This window comes from Crocuta crocuta, unplaced genomic scaffold, assembly GCF_008692635.1.
Source record: "Crocuta crocuta isolate KB4526 unplaced genomic scaffold, BGI_CrCroc_1.0 scaffold13, whole genome shotgun sequence".
NCBI lineage: Eukaryota > Metazoa > Chordata > Mammalia > Carnivora > Hyaenidae > Crocuta > Crocuta crocuta.
Window position 1 is genome coordinate 4868869 of NW_027530007.1, and position 17039 is coordinate 4885907.

The window sequence follows — 17039 nt, forward strand, 5'->3', positions numbered from 1 at the left end:
TATCTCCGAAGTAACACTCGCTCGGTAACAACATCAGCAGGAAAAAGGGCAGGCTGAGCCAGCCAGCCATTCCTCCTAACCTGAGACACGTGAGCACACACATGTGTGTGCACACACGGAGGACGAAGGAAGAAGGTTCGGCCCACGGGTCCGACATAGGTCACTGAAGGGCAGAGGAAGATTGTACACAGGGCAGGGGACTTAATGCATGCCCAGCAAAGCTGAGTGTGTGTGTGTGTGTGTGTGTGTGTGTGTGTGTTTGCTCTGTTTGTTTAATTGGCAGCGAAACAATCAGTTTAACTTTGGCCAGATGCTTCCTCAACCTTCTAGAAATGGAAAAGAAATTTCTGTCAGTAATGATGGTCCGCCTTTCTCTCCATATCCCCATGGAAGCCCAGAGGGTCTGAGCCCACCTACTGCCTCCGCAGGTGATCGGGGGTCTGGCAGCAGACGGTTGGATTGTGTGAATAAGAGGTTTCCTGGCAGGAACACCAGTCACTGGACCTAGAAGGTCCACACAGTCGCTGTTGTCCCTGGGAGGAAGGACAGGAGGCTTACAAATAATAAAAAGAATGTTTGCTATAGTGCTTTCCAGTTTACAACTCCTTTTCCATCCATTAGATTGCATGCCCGGGACTGGCTAATATAATTTGTGGGGCTGGTGCAAGATGAAGATGCAAGCCCCGCTTAAACATTTGTAGAAATTTTAGGGCGCCTGGGTGGCTCGGTGGGTTAAGTGTCCATCTTTAGCTCAGGTCGTGATCTAGCGGTGAGTTCGAGCCCTGCATCAGGCTGTGTGCTGACAGCTCAGAGCCTGGACCTGCGTCCGATTCTGTGTCTCCTCTCTCTGCCCCTCCCCCACTTGCACTCTATCTCTGTCTCTCAAAAATGAGTAAACATTTAAAAAAAATTTTAGGAATTTCAGGATGCCAACGGCAGAGCATTAAGCCAAGCACGGGAGGCTCTGTGACTGCCTGGGCCTGTGAAAGTAGCCCTGTTCCTACCGAGATTTAGAATTTACCATGTGAGGCATAGTTACCACCCATTGCCTCCCATACCCCCCTCCCCCTCCACCCCATCCCCCTCACCCCCCACGGTGTGCTTCCAGCTGCAAAGCACAAACACCCAAAGCAAACTGGCTTAAACAACAAGAAAATGTGCTGGGTCCCATGACGGAGAGTCAGGACGTATCTAGTGCGCTGGCTCTGACTTGGTTTCCCTGCCTTGCTCTGGGTTCTGCCCTCTCGGGCAATGACATCATCCTCGGGGTGGAAGCGAGAGTGACAGCAAGTCCAGGCCCCACCCACTGCGCACGGCACGGCTTGCATGCACCGACCCAACCTTGGATTCTTTGACCAAGAACTAGCAAGAAAGGGGGGCTCCGCACCTCCTTCCCCACCCAGCTGAGCTCAGCCCCCAGACCACCTTGCTGCTGCGCTGGGTGTTACAAATCCACACGACCACACCAGTGCCCTGCCCACGTTCCTTGGTGAAAGCTGTCATGAGCCGCCATGTTTTCTAGTATACGACACTGACCTCTAGCCATATCTGTTCGGGACACGGGTACCCCAACCTGAGGACCAACAATGGATTGGTGATATATTGCCCTGTACTGAAAGATGGATTGGACCAGATTGTTGCTCCGGGCATTTGAAGGAAGAAACCACAGGACTGAGAAAGGAGGAGGAGCAGTTAATGTTCAAAATTGCAGTTTAAACATTACAACATAAAAAGAAGTCAGAGAGGTGACAGAGGGCCTTGTGCTACCGAAATCACTAGCAAGAATGGGTCTGGCAGAAGCCATAGGGTAGAGATGTTGAGCAAAAGGCGAGAAGCAGGAGAGTGGGGACCAGAGGCCCCGCCAAGTAGCCTGGCCGAGCCCCCCCCCCCCCCACTGCCCCAGAGTGAAACCCACAGAGTCCTGCTCCTGAGGGCCTGGGGGCAGCCCAGCCCCGAGCACAGCCTCCGGCTTCATGTCCTGCATCACCGGCCCTCCTTGCCATTCTATTCTCCCCCATTCGCTCAGTAGGTTTTTCTCACAAGCAGAGGAGCTCTGCTTCAAACAAGGATCTTAGATTTAACTGCACTTTTCAGCTAAGAAGAGAAACATACAAGAAAAGAGCCCTTCATTCATTCAACACGTACTGAGAGCTCCGAGCCGAGCGCTCGCCGAGCTTCGGGGATGCTAGGAGCTGCCAGTCTTCTCAAGGACCTCGGTGTAGCCTTGGGGGAGGGGAGAAGACAGACAGGTGAGCAAGTGATTACGCTGTGGTGTGATAAGCATGATAGGGAGAGGAAGGAAATGATTCAAAGGGTCCCCAAACTCCTCCGTCTCTGAGGGAAGTGTCCCCAAAGCTTAAACCACGCTCGAAATGGATGCTCTGAGCCAGTGTGAGATGCAAATGTTGAGTAAAAAACAAGCATATGGCACATTTCTCCAGTTCCCCTCCCCACTGTTTCCCCTGGATCTGTAATCCTTCCACTTTCATGAAAAAGAATTAAAAACAAATAACCAAGGTTTATCCGGAGAGCTTTGCACAGATTAGTCCTTACAGTGGGTGAAGCCCACAGAAGTACCGCTTGCAGATACTGAGAACGCTGATAACCAAAACCATATCCATGGTAACTGATCAGAAACATAGGAAATCTATGACATAGGAATCTCTGATGAGACAGAGTAATCAGATGGATGATACTGACTTATGAATCTAGTTACGGAATTTTATGAGAAAAAGAAGAGGAGGGAGAAGGAAGGGGGTTCACTTCTCACCAGAACATCCATCTACGTCAGAATAAATAACCTCACCTTGACTCCAAGGGACTTGCCTTTCTCTCTGAGAATATCCAGGGATAGGAGACTACCCAAGAGCTAGGTGGGTATTGGCAAGTTGGCGCAGGGTGGGGATGGGACATGATCTTGTCTATTTCCACAGGGAAGATTTAGCCACACTTTCCTGATTCACTTATCCCATGGGCATTCAATAAACTCACTGCACATTCACAGACTGATATGTGATATTGAAAGGCTGGCTTAAGAAAGCATTAGGTCTCATGGGTGAGAAATCTTGTGGTCAGAACTCTGAAGCAAAAAGGTCCAGGGAAATTTGCTCCAAACTTTGGAGGGGGACATTAGCTTGATTCTCTGAGGGACAGAATTACAGGCTTGACCCGCCCCCCCTTGCCTCACTGAGACCTCGTGAACATACAAAATGTGCTGTTAAAATCTGAAAGAGATCGCACCGCATAAATCATAAAGACTGAAATTTAATTTTTAGATTACCAGAGAGAAAAGCGAGCCGGAGAAGACAGCCCTAAGGTCAGCGGAAAGGGACGGGAATTGATTTCTTCATGAAGTCATGGTTCAACAAACCCCTGACCAGATGTGACCTGGCAAATGCCCACATCTGTATCAGAGAATCCAAACTGCCATCCTTCCGTACTTGGAAAATAGATTAATAACAAGGCAAGTCATGATTCCATTAACAGCACAACAGCTGCCCGTCTGATGGATTAGAATGGGCAGTAGTATATGGAACTTACATTTTCAGAGTCAATGAGAGGTTTTTTAAGTCTTTTTTTTTTAATGTTTATTTCTGAGAGTGCGAGTGAGGGAGGAACAGAGAGAGAGGAGGAGATACAGAATCAGAAGTAGGCTCCAGGCTCCCAGCTGTCAGCACAGAGCCTGACGTGGGGCTCGAACTCACGAACCGTGAGATCATGACCTGAGCGAAGTCGGATGCTTAACCAACTGAGCCCCCGAGGCACCCCGGAGTCAATGAGTTTTGATAATTGAGTTTATCCCTTGCGATGAGTACAGTTCTAGGAAATCTAGATAAAAGTGTTATGGGCTCTGTTTGCCTAAGTCTTTCCAGGGCAAGGATCATTAGCTTTGTATCACTTTTTTGGACATTTTGCTGTCATTACACCCAGAATAGGGTCTTCAGTGGCGTTCGCCAGCATCATTTCCACCCCACAGAACCCCCCCCCCCCCTTTTTTAAGTAATATAAGGAAAGGCAAACAAATCAGCCAGAAAAAAGTCAGACAGCTCTCTGCTTGGTGAATGGCTAGGAAGGGCTGACCCTTTTCACCCCTCCCCCTGCCCATTACACACAGTAGTCCCGGGGGGGTGGGGGGTGGCGGTTCTGGGGAGCATAGTTGGAAAACCACTGCACAATCCACAGTAAAGCTCCATGATGCGTTCCTAGTTAATGGACTATCGCTGAAGCTTCAGGAGGATTGGGCTTGGGTTGGCTTTGGTTTGGGTCTGCATGGGCGGGCCAAGGAGACAGCTGTCTGGGAAGAGAAGGCACTGAGGGCCAGGGGCGCGGATGGGAGGGAATCTGGGGTGGGAGGAGCCTGGGAGTTTGGGATGAGACAAGGTTATAACGGGTCTTGAATACCAAGCTAAGAAATTTGGCCTTTGTCCTGTGTCATTAGGCTCTGTGACTGGTTGATTAGACTAGTTCCCTAAGGCTCCCAAAGCAGAGATCCACAGACTGGGGGGCTTAAACAGCAGGACTTTATTTCCTCGCAGTTCTGGAGGCTGGAAGTCTGAAAGCAAAGTGTTGGCAGGTTGATTTCTTCTGAGGCCTCTCTGCTTGGCTCACGGAGGGCCACCTCCTCCTTATGTCCTCACGTGGTCAGCCCCTCCGTGTGCGTCTCATCTCTTCTTAAGGACGACAGCCACATTGGGTCAGGGTCCACCCTAATGACCTCATTTTGACTTAATCACCTCTTTAAAGACCCCGCATCTCCAAATAGAGTCACATTCTAAGGCGCTGGGGGTTAAGGGTTCAACGTACGAATTTGGGGGAACACATTTCAGCCCATAACACTGAGATTTATAATATAAAGCACAGTGCACGCACGCACACGCACACATTCTTTTTAAAATTTTTTTAATGTTTGTTTATTTTTGAGAGAGAGAGAGAGAGACCGAGCATGAGCAGGGGAAGGGCAGAGACAGAGAGGAAGACAGAATCCGAAGCAGGCTCCAGGCTCTGAGCTGTCAGCACAGAGCCCGACGTGGGGCTTGAACTCATGAACTGTGAGATCACGACCTGAGCTGAAGTCAGACGCTTAACGGACTGAGCCACCCAGGCGCCCCCACACATATCCTTATATATACATTTTTTTTAGGCTTAGAAAAACCAGGTATCAATAGTGCAACATAAACTGGTTGGCTGCAGGCACAGTGCAGAAGTGCAGAGAGAGAGTGGAGAGTGACCCGTGCCTGTGCCGCCCCAGAGCACAGGTACAGCAGTGAGAGGTGGCCGTCATCCAGTGCTGGCTGGGACGACCAATCCGGAGCACCACGGGAGTCCGAGGAAGGGAGGAAGAACAGTGTAGAGGGCAGAAAGTGTGCCGGGGGCTTGCGCAGGACTTGACCTTGGAAGGGTGGGCATGTTTGGGCTAGGAGAATGGGGGGAGGGTCCGCGTTAATAACGAGGCGAAGGCAGAGCCCCAGGACAGGCTTTGCAGCTGCGCGCACAGTTTGCAGACCTCCGTGTGTAAGGGCTGGACAGGACCGCATTGCTGGGCTCTTCTTAGCCAAACTCATTAGCTTAGGAAGTCACCTCTGCTCAGAGCACGATATTTAAATAGGAAGGACTTTGCCCTTGTATCTGCATTGATCCTGAAGAAATGCCCCGGAGGTAATGCCGAGAACCCCCATCCTCAGGAAGAACCTTTCCTTCCTTCAGGGACTGGGGTTTTGTTTTGCATTTTTATCCTGTTGCATCACACCAGGCAAGCGCTCATTGCCCCCAAAGCCATCCCAGGCACTCACACCAGCCCCCCCGTAGGAGGGTAAGGGAGGGGCACTCCTTAGTCGAAGCAAGTCACAGGGAACCTGTGTGTTTCAATGGCACTGATTTTAAAGGAATTTCTAGACGGGCTCAAATATCAATCTGGAAAAGCCAGACTCCAGAGAACAATGAGAAAACGTAAAGAAACCAAATATAAAAATACTGGTACATGCAAAAGAAAAGGAAAAAAAAATCAATTCACTTCCCCAGATTACAATTGGAAATTCCCAGAGGAACAGGTAGATTTTTTTTTTTTTGAAAGAGGAAAAGAGATTATATTTTATGGGAAGAGATACAATAACCATTCTCTCCCCATAAAGCAAGTGATGGAAGATTGTCTATGCCCCATAGAAACGCACTGCACATTCTCGGGATAATTCCAACAGGAAATCAATGGGAGCTTTTCTATGTGAAAAGACATTATCTCTCACAAAAACTTGCCACTCACTGTTAATCTTGGTCCCGAGACCTAAGTAGCCTTTAAATCCAGATCTTTGTTTATTTTTAAGTTATCCTTATTTATTTATTTGTTTAGAAATAATCACGTTCAGGGGCGCCTGGGTGGCTTAGTCGGTTACGCGTCTGACTTTCGCTTAGGTCATGATCTCGCGGTTCGTGGGTTCGAGCCTCGCATCGGGCTCTGTGCTGACTGCCAGCTCAGGGCCTGGAGCCTGTTTCAGTCTGTGACTCTCTCTCTCTCTGACCCTCCCCTGCTCACGCTGTCTCTCTCTCTCTCCTAGAAATAAATAAAACATTTTTTAAAAATTAAAAAAAAAAGGAAGAATCACGTTCAAAGTTTCACCCTTCATTAGGGCCAGAGAGCCTTCAGATAGCGCTTGGTTTCAGTTGTCTCCATTGTGGGCCAGATGCGCTCCAGAAGCCCCGTCCCAGCCGCATCCACGTCGGGTGAACGGCCACATCGTTAGCCACCAAAAGCTTTATCAGGGCATAATTTGGCAGCTGTGACGAGCTCGACGGGATTTATGGGATCTCCTGGTTTTTTGCCTCCATTGATCTGAAATAGAACCAAAGTTAATATTAGCAAAAAGCACTTTGTGCTAGGGTAATTTTCCCATGAAAGGCTTTGGCGACTGGTGGCTTTGAACATCTATTATCCAAGTGCTCTTGGCCGACTTTAGGTCATAAGTTTCATAATACCCAAAAGACCAAATATCCTTGTCCCTCCTCCCTTATGAGAATCTAACCACTGTCCTGGTGAACTCTCATTTTTCCAAGGCACTAATTGAATTGTCACAGGGTATAAACCCCATTAGTATGAGGTTCAGATGTAGCACTGGCTCTGACCTTGTATTAGCTTCCCGGGGCTGCCCTAACAACGCGCCAAAAACCAGGTGGCTTAAAAACAACAAAAATGTCTGGGGCGCCTGGGTGGCTCAGTCAGTTGAGCGTCCGACTTCGGCTCAGGTCATGATCTAATGGTTCATGGGTTTGAGCCCCGCATTAGGTTCTGTGCTGACAGCTCAGAGCCTGGAGGCTGCTTTGGATTCTGTGTCCCTCTCTTTCTCTACCCTTCCCCTGCTCATGCTCTGTCTCTCTTTATCTCTCAAATAAATAAATAAACACTTTAAAAATTAAAAAAAAAAAACAAATAAACAGAAATGTCTTCTCTCACAGTCAGCAGGCCTGACCTCTACCTGAGGAACTTAGGGGAGGAGGATCCTTCCCTGTGGCTTCCAGCTTCAGTGGTGGACGTAAGTCCTTGGTGTCCCTCGGCTTGTAGCTACAGGGCTCCAGTCACACGACCATCCCTCCCTCTGTCTCCACGTGGACTTCCCTGCGTGGGTGTCTGTATTCGCATTTCTCTATTTTATAAGGACGCCAGCCACATTGGATTAGGACCCACCCTAATGACCTCATCTCAACTTGATGACCTCTGTAAAGACCCCATTTCCAAGTAAGGTCACATTGTGAAGTATTAAGGATTGGGAGTTCCACATATCTTTTCTTGGAGGACACAATTCAGCCTAAAACCGCCCTCAAGGAATTCACCTCTTCTTACATGCCGTCCAGACAACTCGTCATAGGATTAGGTTGAATTAGGGGCTCTTGACCTCTGCACAACTGACATCGTGTTGGGATAATTCTTTGTCCTGAGTATTGCAGGACATTCAGCAAGATCCCTGGCCTCTACCAACTAGAGGTGCAGGTACACACCTCTGACCCCTTTTGACGACCAAAAGTGCCTCCTGATACTGCCACGTGTCCCCTCAGGGGGCAATATCGCCCTGACCGAGAACCACTGACTTAAATGAAACGTAAACCAAGCTTGTGAAGGTGCTTCATGCAGACTGAACCCTAAAGAGATTAAGGTCGTTCTGCGTCAATCAAAGAAGAGCCCCTAAAAGAGATGAACCCTGAATGTCTGTATCCCCTAAATGTCTGCATTTCATGAATTGAACACACATTTATTAGGTGCCGATCTGGGCACAGTGAGAAAAGCAGAGAATGAAAGAGATTTGATTTCTTTTTTTTTTTAATGTTTTATTTATTTCTAGGAGAGAGAGAGAGAGACAGCGTGAGCAGGGGAGGGTCAGAGAGGGAGGGAGTCACAGACTGAAAGAGGCTCCAGGCTCTGAGCTGGCAGTCAGCACAGAGCCTGACGCAGGGCTCGAACCCACAAACCGCAAGATCATGACCTGAGTGAAAGTCGGACTCTTAACCGACTAAGCCACCCAGGCGCCCCGAAAGAGATTTCAAAACCCCTGGCTTGGGGCACCTGGGTGGCTCAGTCGGTTGAGCGTCTGACTTCGGCTCAGGTCATGATCTTACGGTTCATGGGTTCGAGCCCCGCGTCGGGCTCTGTGCTGACAGCTCAGAACCTGGAGCCTGTTTTGGATTCTGTGTCTCCCTCCTCTGGCCCTCCCCTGCTCACACTGTCTCTCTGTCTCTCTCTCTCTCTCTCTCTCAGAAATAAATAAAAAACTTAAAAAAAAAAAAACCCTGCCTTAAACATCATACGTTTTAGTGGGGAGGCTGAAAATAAACAAGATGAATAAAACATATAATATGTTTAGATATTGATGAAAGGGGATGAGGAAGAGACGAAAGCAAGCAAGAAGGATAGGAAGCATTGGCGGGAGAGGGGCTGAAATTTTTGACAGGGTGACCCGGGAAGGGCTGAGATATGGGCACACACCTAAGAAAGTGGGGGTCGGGGGTGGGCCATGAGGATTTGGAGCAAAGAATATTGCAGGCAGGGACATTCCTGGGATGTGTGACGAACAGGAAGAGGCTTGTGCAACAGGACAGAGAAGGCAGGGCTTTTGGGTCCTGGCAAAGACATATTGTCTCTCCCAGTGACATGAAAAATCAACGGAAATGTGCGTGGGGTGATGATCCATGGCCCCGCACACTGGGTGACGGGGCCCGTGGTGAGGTTCTGAACGCACGTGTTTGAAGGTAGAGCTGAGCTATCCTGGTGTGCCGGAGGTAGGCTAGAAGAGAAAGAAGAGGTCTTGGGCTTCCACGAATGGAAAACTCGAGTCGGTATTCAGGGAGATGAGAAGCCTCATCAGGAGCAGGGTTGAAGGAAATATCGGAAGCAATATCAAGTAACAGGATCAGAAGGTTCTGGTGTTTTCAATGACAGAATTGACCATTTTGACCATCTTTAACTCTACGGTTCTGGGGCACTTGATACATGCGTTGTGCCTCCGTCACTACCGTCAATCTCCAGAACGTTTACATCCTCCCCAACAGGTACTTCTGAACTCCCTAAACACTCCACTGCTCCCCAGCGCCTGGCAATCACCATCTGACTCTGTCTCCGTGCGTTGACCTGCTCTGGGGACCTCATGGAAGTGGACTCACAGCATTTGTTATTTTGTGACCGGCTTACTTCATGTAGCACGTAATGGATGAACACACTGTCGCGTCAGTACCTCCTTCTTTCTTTCTTTTTCTTTTTTTTTAATTTTTTAAGGTTTTTTATTTATTTCTAAGAGAGAGAGAGAGACAGCGTGAGCAGAGGAGGGTCAGAGAAAGAGGGAGACACAGAATCCAAAAAAGGCTCCAGGCTCTAAGCTAGCTGTCAGCCCAGAGCCCAACACGGGGTTCGAACCCACGAACCATAAGATCATGACCCGAGCCAAAGTCGGACGCTTAACTGACCGAGCCACCCAGGTGTCCCAGTACCTCCTTCTTTCTTAAGGCCAAACAATATTCCATTGTGTGCATGGACCACCTTCGTCTATGGATGGACGCTTGGGCTTCTTCTGCCTTTCCACCATCGTGAATACCACTACTATGAACACGGATATACAAATGTCTGTTTGAGTCCCTGCTTTCGGTTCTTTGGGGTATATACCTGGGAGTAGGAGTCTTCAATTATATGAAAATTCTGTCTCCATTCTTGAAGAACTGCCCTATCATTTTCTGCAGCAGCTGCACCATTTTACATTCCCATTAACAGGTGCACAGGGATCCAATTTCTCCACATCCTTGCCAACACTTGCTATTTTCTCTTTGTTTTTTAATAGCCGTACTAAATGGGCTTGAAGTGGTATCATATTGTGATCCAGAAGGTTAGTTGTGACTACGTTAAGTTTGAAATGCCTAGTAGACATATAAGCAAATGCATCCAATTGGATATTTGGGCCTGGATTTTAGGGGAGAGGTTGGGGCGGCTGGACAAATTTGGGTGTCAGAACCTCTGGATGGCACTTAAAGCCATGAGCCTTGCTGGAAAAAAAATTATCTGGGTCTGCACTGTCTGGTACAGTAACCACTAGCCAGATGCGGCCATTGAAATTTATGTTAATTAAAATTAAAGTTAAAGTTTATTTTCTTCGTTATACCAGCTACATTTCAAGTACTTAACAGCTACATTTGACTAGTGCCTATTACGTTGGACAGCATGGATACAGAGCATTTCCATCACTGCAGATAATTCCACTGGACAGCACCAGTATGGGGACTATGTAACATTTTTTTAAAAGTGGGGGTGGGGAAGGGGCGCCTGGGTGGCTCAGCTGGTTAAGCAGCCGACTTTGGCCCAGGTCACGATCTCACGGTTCATGAGTTCAAGCGCTGCATTGGCCTCTGTGCTGACAGCTCAGAGCCTGGAGCCTGCTTCAGATTCTGTGTCTCCCTCTCTCTGTCTCTCCCTTACTCGCGCTCTCTCTATCTCTCTCTCTCTTTCAAAAACATATAAACATTTAAAAAAAAATTTTTTAAAAAGAGGTCCAAGCACTGAATCACAGGGCACTTCAACACTGAGATCTTTAGTGGAATGAGGTACAGGTTGGCCTATAGGTAGGGTTACCAGATGGCCCTCTTCCAGGGACGGCCCAGATTGTGCCTGTGGGTCTGATATGATTAACAGCAGCTCCTTAAATTCTGAAACACACTCCAGGTGGATAATATGGTGCCCGTACCTACACCCCACTGCACTCTGACTTACTCTCCAGTAAGAACCACCAGATGACGTCTCCTGAAACGCAGGGGTGCAGCGCTTCAATGACCCACAGTCCATACCTGGGCTCCTCCACCAGTTACCAGGAGCCAGTTACGGGGCTGGTTATGGTCTGCCTCTCTCTGTGACGAACCCGTGGAAGAAAGCCTGTCCACATTGGAGGTGGTGCCTCTGGTACTGGCAGGAAGCAGGTGTTGACTGAGCCCCTGTCCTCAGGGTCAGGACGGCAAGCACAGAGCTTTGGGTCGCTTTCCCCTTCTGTTTGCTGGTTCTGATACACTAAACCAAAGATGGGTTAGGATTGGCAAAGTTTGGGCTGCAATATCTCCTGCTAGAATTTCCGTCTTACCTGCAGCCTACCCTGTGGGGACCATCTGGTTATTTACAGCAAATCTCACCTTACTTGTTAACATTTACATGCACAAAACTAAGAGAGAGCCCAAAGAGCGAGGAATGTGAGGATGTGAGGCGCTCCCATGTCGCTCCATGTTTCATTAGCCATGTGGGCTGGAAAATGCGAGAAAACCAGGAAGTTATGGACACACATTCCAAAATCCCCCGTGACATCTCCAGAACGAATGAAACCACACGGCTGGCAAAAACAATAGCCCCTGTTCAATTCCGAAGTTTAGATGCACACTGGCACCGATCTAGCTCAACCTTTCGTCTCCATGGAAACCATTCATGATGCCACCAAAAAAAAAAGGGGGGGGGGGATTCTGACCAGAGTGAGACAAGAATACAGCACTGAAACTAGCTTTCAAGTAAGCTTGTGGCAGAGGAAAGGACAGGAAAAGCCAGGGAGCGGAGTAGAGCTTCTGCTGGGAGGAGCGGCGGGCACTCTCCGGGTGCCCAGGATGAGCACTGGTAGCCCAAGCAGAGCCCACAGACCCCCGAGTTGGTTCCGATGACCTGCCCAGAATCGGTGTCCCAGCCAAAATCGGCTTTACTTCTCTTCTTTTCTTATGCAAAAAGTGTGTTCTACAGTCAATGGGAAAGGGCTCTTTGACTCAAAGGATGGAGAGAACAGAAATCACCCGCGATATCCGTGTCCTGTGGCTACAAAGTACCACAAATGGGGGAGGGGGAGGTTCAAGAATTGAAATTTATTCTCTCGCAGTTTTGGAGGCGGAAGTCTGAAGCCCGGATCTCAGTAGAGCCGAGCTCCCTCTGAAGACTCTAGGGGAGAGCCCTTCCCGTCTCCTGCAGCCTGCGGGGGCCCCTGGTGTCCCCCGGCTTGCAGCCACATGGTTCCAGCCCCTCCCTCCGTCTCCACATGGACTCTTTCCTGTGTGTCCGTGTCTCAAATCTCCCTCGACATTTTCTTGTGAGAACACCTGACTTTGGATTTAGGGCTCACCCTAAATCCAGGAGGACCTCATTTCAAGATCCTTAATGACATTTGCAAAGAGCCTTTTTCCAAAGAAGGTCACATTCACAGGGCCCAGGGACCAGGACACGGACTTACCTTCCTGGGGGCCACTGTGGCACCCGCCACGCCCACGTAACAGACCGCTTTGCCCCGGGAGATGCAAAGACTCACATTCTCGGCCCTGGATTGGCCATCCTGCAGATCTTGAGGCTTTGGCCAATTTCAGAGGAATGCCGTGACCAGTTCCTATCCTTCTGAGACCCGGGCACGGCAGGGAATCTGAGTCGTTGCCATGGTGATCCCACACCTTGAAACTTTTGTCCTTTCGCATTGTTTGCAAGGAACTAATTACTCTAGCATCGCATGAGGCACATGAATCCAAGAGGTGGGCTGTTTCTGGAGGGAAGTCATTGCTCAGGGTGGGGACCTTCGTCTCCCTTCTCAGACAAGCAGAATCAGTGACATTCTTTGGATTTTTCCCGAACGACCATTGTACTAGGCTCAGTGACAACGTTGAACGTAATCAGACACATCAGAATCAGACACACCTGGGAGTGAGAACAGCCGAGTTTGAAGGGGGAAGAATGCTCCCCCCCTCACTCCCCATGCTCCACCCCGCCAGTCCAAAAGAGATTCTGAAAACGGTCAACCCCCCAGAAATGCGGGTGGTAACGGGGACAGAAATGGAGGAGCCTCCGCGTGAACATGATTAATACGGCTCTGCCAGGCACGGAGCAGAAGGGCCAGGCAGCGGGTGAAAGCCTGCTTCTCCGGGAAACTGAACCAACTTGGAGAAGTTTTTGTTTACCCTTCCTGGGGTTTTCGTGCAGGTGAGCTTGTAAAGATGAAGATCTGGGTAAATTCATCAGGAGTTTCAGCCCGGATAGAATTTTGGCGAAAGGTTCTGTGGGTAATTTCCTTTTTCATGAACTCTTTTAATGCATCCATCCCCTTCTGGATGCGGCGTCCTGCCGGGGGGAGCATGCTGGGGCTTGAACACGCGGCCCCCCTGAGCCCTTGAGAGCCTACCAGATAGGAGGATGCAGGGGAGGCCCCCTCCTTCTTAATGGTATTTCACAGCAGACACAGCCCTTGCTCCTGTAAACTATACTCCAGACCAAGATCGGCTTGCTAGTGACAAGTCAGGAGTAGGAAAGCAAAGTCAAGGTGGTCTGGCAACTTGACGTCATCTTTATGGAAGGAGGTTATGCATTTTTTTAAGCACAGGACGATTAAATATGTTGTCTGCAAAAAAATATAAAAACAGCCCCGCCTCTGGACAAGCCAGGCCTGCCGCTGCCATTTTCCTGAAACGTCTCCCCCTCTGTTCCAAACCTTCAAGAACAATTTTCTTTGCCCACTTCTGCCGATTGGGACCACAGGTCTGCCCTCTGCTGGTTAAGGGACATTCGAGCAGCATTACAACGGGGAAGGGGATGATGTAGGGCCCCTTAGCCACCTGCCTCGCCAGGGATGCAGGAAGGTACTTATCTCCTCGCTCGCAGACGCTTCGTGTTGCAGTCAGAGCTGTTGAGTGGGCAAGAGAACATTCTCGCCCTCGCGGGTCCCTGATAACATCTTCACACACCACATGTCCGAGGGAAGTACAGGAGAAAGCTGACGTCACCACACAAACGCCTCAAAGTCCTCTGAAACATCATTATACAAATCAGTCTAAAAGAGAAATTAACAACCAAACATAAAGGCAATCTTTTTTTTAAAATAGTTTACTGTCAAGTTGGTTTCCATAGAACACCCAGTGCCCATCCCCACAAGTGCCCTCCCCATGCCCATCACCCCCCTCCCCTCTCCCCCACCCCNCCCGTTTCTCCACATCCTCGCCAGCATCTAGAGTCTCCTAATTTGCTGACTTTAGCCACTCTGACCAGCATGAGGTGGTATCTCAGTGTGGTTTTGAAAGGCAATCTTAAAAGAAGACAGACCTGCGCCCAAATCCCAGTTTCACAGTTTACAAGCTCTGTGGACTGAGACAAGCACCTGCCTGAGCCTGGCTTCCTTCTCTGTCGAGTGAAGCTATTAATAATTATATTGGAAAATTAAATGAGATGAATCAGTTAGCACGGTGTCTGGCACATGGTAAATATTCTATAAATGGTAGTTTAAATAGTTCCCTTTTCCAATGCATTTAATTCTAGAAACTAGAAAATTTTTCTCCTGCATGCCGGAAGTAGGAGAAGCTGATGTCGGCAAAGAGAGGTATGGACATCCCTGATCTATCTCCTTCTGGGACCACCTGGCTTTGGGCTTCTTGTTAGATAATAAATTCTGACTGTTTTGGGGGGGACATGTAAAAACAAATTCAAACAAAATAAAATAACCAGCCCACCAACAAAATACCCATGGGTTTTTCTTTGAAGCTGGCACTTAATTTAGAAGAAGACATTTCTTTGGGGCACCTGATGGTTCAATCAGTTGAGCATCCAACTCTTGATTTCGGCTCAGGTCATGACCCCAGGGTCATGAGATTGAGCCCCACATCGGGCTCTGTGCTGACTATGGAGCCTGCTTGAGATTCTCTTTCTCTCTCCCTCTGTCTCTCTCTCCCACTTGTGCTCTCTAACAAATTCTCTTCAAACCTGGCCTGACTCTTTGGTCAAAACAGGTCCCCACTCAACCACCCCCTATGACAAAGCCACCTTGGCCTGTCTCTTCTTGGGATTCCCAAGAGGATGATGGGTAAGGGAGATGGACAGCTTACCAAACCACAGAGCCACACACCTCCTGAGATTAAGGACATTTGCAGAGAAGGCTGATTGACCCCAATTCAGAAAGACTTAGGGTTTCCCTTGGCTCTGCTCAGCTCCTGGGGTCCCTGGCGCCTCAGCCTGAGCTCTTTCTCCCTGCCTATCAGTGGATGAATACATCTCTCTGCTTCTCCACTTCCATCATCTTTGGCTTCCAGCTCTCTTTCCTCTTGGTTTCAGTGCACATTAAATACATGCATGTACGTTCAGCTCTGATTATATGCCAGACACACAACGGCTGTTGGAAATAAAACACAAACTATTTCTAGCACTTGCCTCAGGAGCTTACAATCTAACAGAGGAAATAAACATGTAAATGATGGAAATTTGTCGGTGGAATATAAGCGGTACAAGTGGACATTATGTTGTACAAAAGGACTGAGATTAAACTTGAGGAGACACGGGTAGGAGTTTGTCTTTGCTGCCGCCAGAAATCCCAGTGAAAGGATAACAAAGGAATTGAGTATAAATACACATGGACACAATGTGTGTAAGAGAAGGCATTGGACAAAAGATGCGACAAAAATTTGGAAGCGGTAAAATGGAGGGGCCCATGGGGCACCTGGGTGGCTTAGTCGGTTAAGCATCCGACTTTCGCTCAGGTCACGATCTCGCGGTTCGTGGGTTCGAGCCCCGCGTCGGGCTCTGCTGACTGCCAGCTCAGAGCCTGGAGCCTGTTTCAGAGTCTGTGACTCCCTCTCTCTCTGACCCTCCCCTGCTCATGCTGTCTCTCTCTCTCTCTAGAAATAAAACATTAAAAAAAAAAATGGAGGGGCCCTTTGTAACCAACGTGGGTTACAGCCTTCTCCACTTGGCTAAATGCCTGTGTGGTCGGGGAAGACAACTGAGGAGTGGGGTGATCTGTGCTGCCGGATCCAGGAGTGATTCAGGAATTGGAGGCTGGGCATGGGTGTTGCTAGTTTATATACAGACAGTTTAGGACCTCGGAGAGCCTTCCCCAATCTACTCAGCCAGGCAACTACAACCCTACCCACACCCCATAGGGGGTTTATTATCTGCTGAGGCTCAACAGGAAAGGCTCTGGAGTGTAGATATCAGAGCATAGCTAGATACTAGATAGCGTAATGAAATGCTATTCCCAACCCCCTTCCTGTAGATCTTTTACCTACCCCAGGCAGGGGGAAAGTAGGACTCCTCCTTGGGAAAACCAGTCCACCCAAGAGAAAAGACACCTACAGATCTGACATGTAGGGGACCTTACCTGACAACTCTCCAAGAACCCACCAGAAGAGTAGTCTTGAACACGTACATGGGGCTCCCATAGACGGCCAAGGATCACCAGAGTTTTGAGAAAAGTCCCCTCCACCTACCCACACATACATACAAAGGCCAAAACAAATGGGGGGGGCGGGGGATAACTAGGAGGAAATACTAAAAGTGAAAAGGTGGAATAAAACTTAAATACATTCTGGGGCGCCTGGGTGGCTTAGTCGGTTAAGCGTCTGACTTTCACTTAGGTCATGATCTCGCGGTTCGTGGGTTCAAGCCCCGCGTCGGGCTCTGTGCTGACAGCCAGCTCAGAGCCTGGAGCCTGTTTCAGTCTGTGACTCCCTCTCTCTCTGACCCTCCCCTGCTCACGCTGTCTCTCTCTCTCTCTCCTAGAAATAAATAAAAAACATTAAAAAAAAACAAAACTTAA

At 48.9% G+C, this 17039-nt stretch overlaps 1 long non-coding RNA gene across 1 annotated transcript; it reads right to left on the reverse strand.

Moving 5' to 3' along the window:
* Positions 1 to 6213: 6213 nt before the first annotated feature.
* Positions 6214 to 13348, reverse strand: LOC144231340 (uncharacterized). The gene is made up of 3 exons (XR_013335056.1): positions 12711 to 13348; positions 11305 to 11521; positions 6214 to 6823 (listed from the first exon to the last, which is right to left on the reverse strand). It is a non-coding gene; the product is annotated as an uncharacterized LOC144231340 (long non-coding RNA).
* Between the last annotated feature and the right edge of the window lie 3691 nt (positions 13349 to 17039).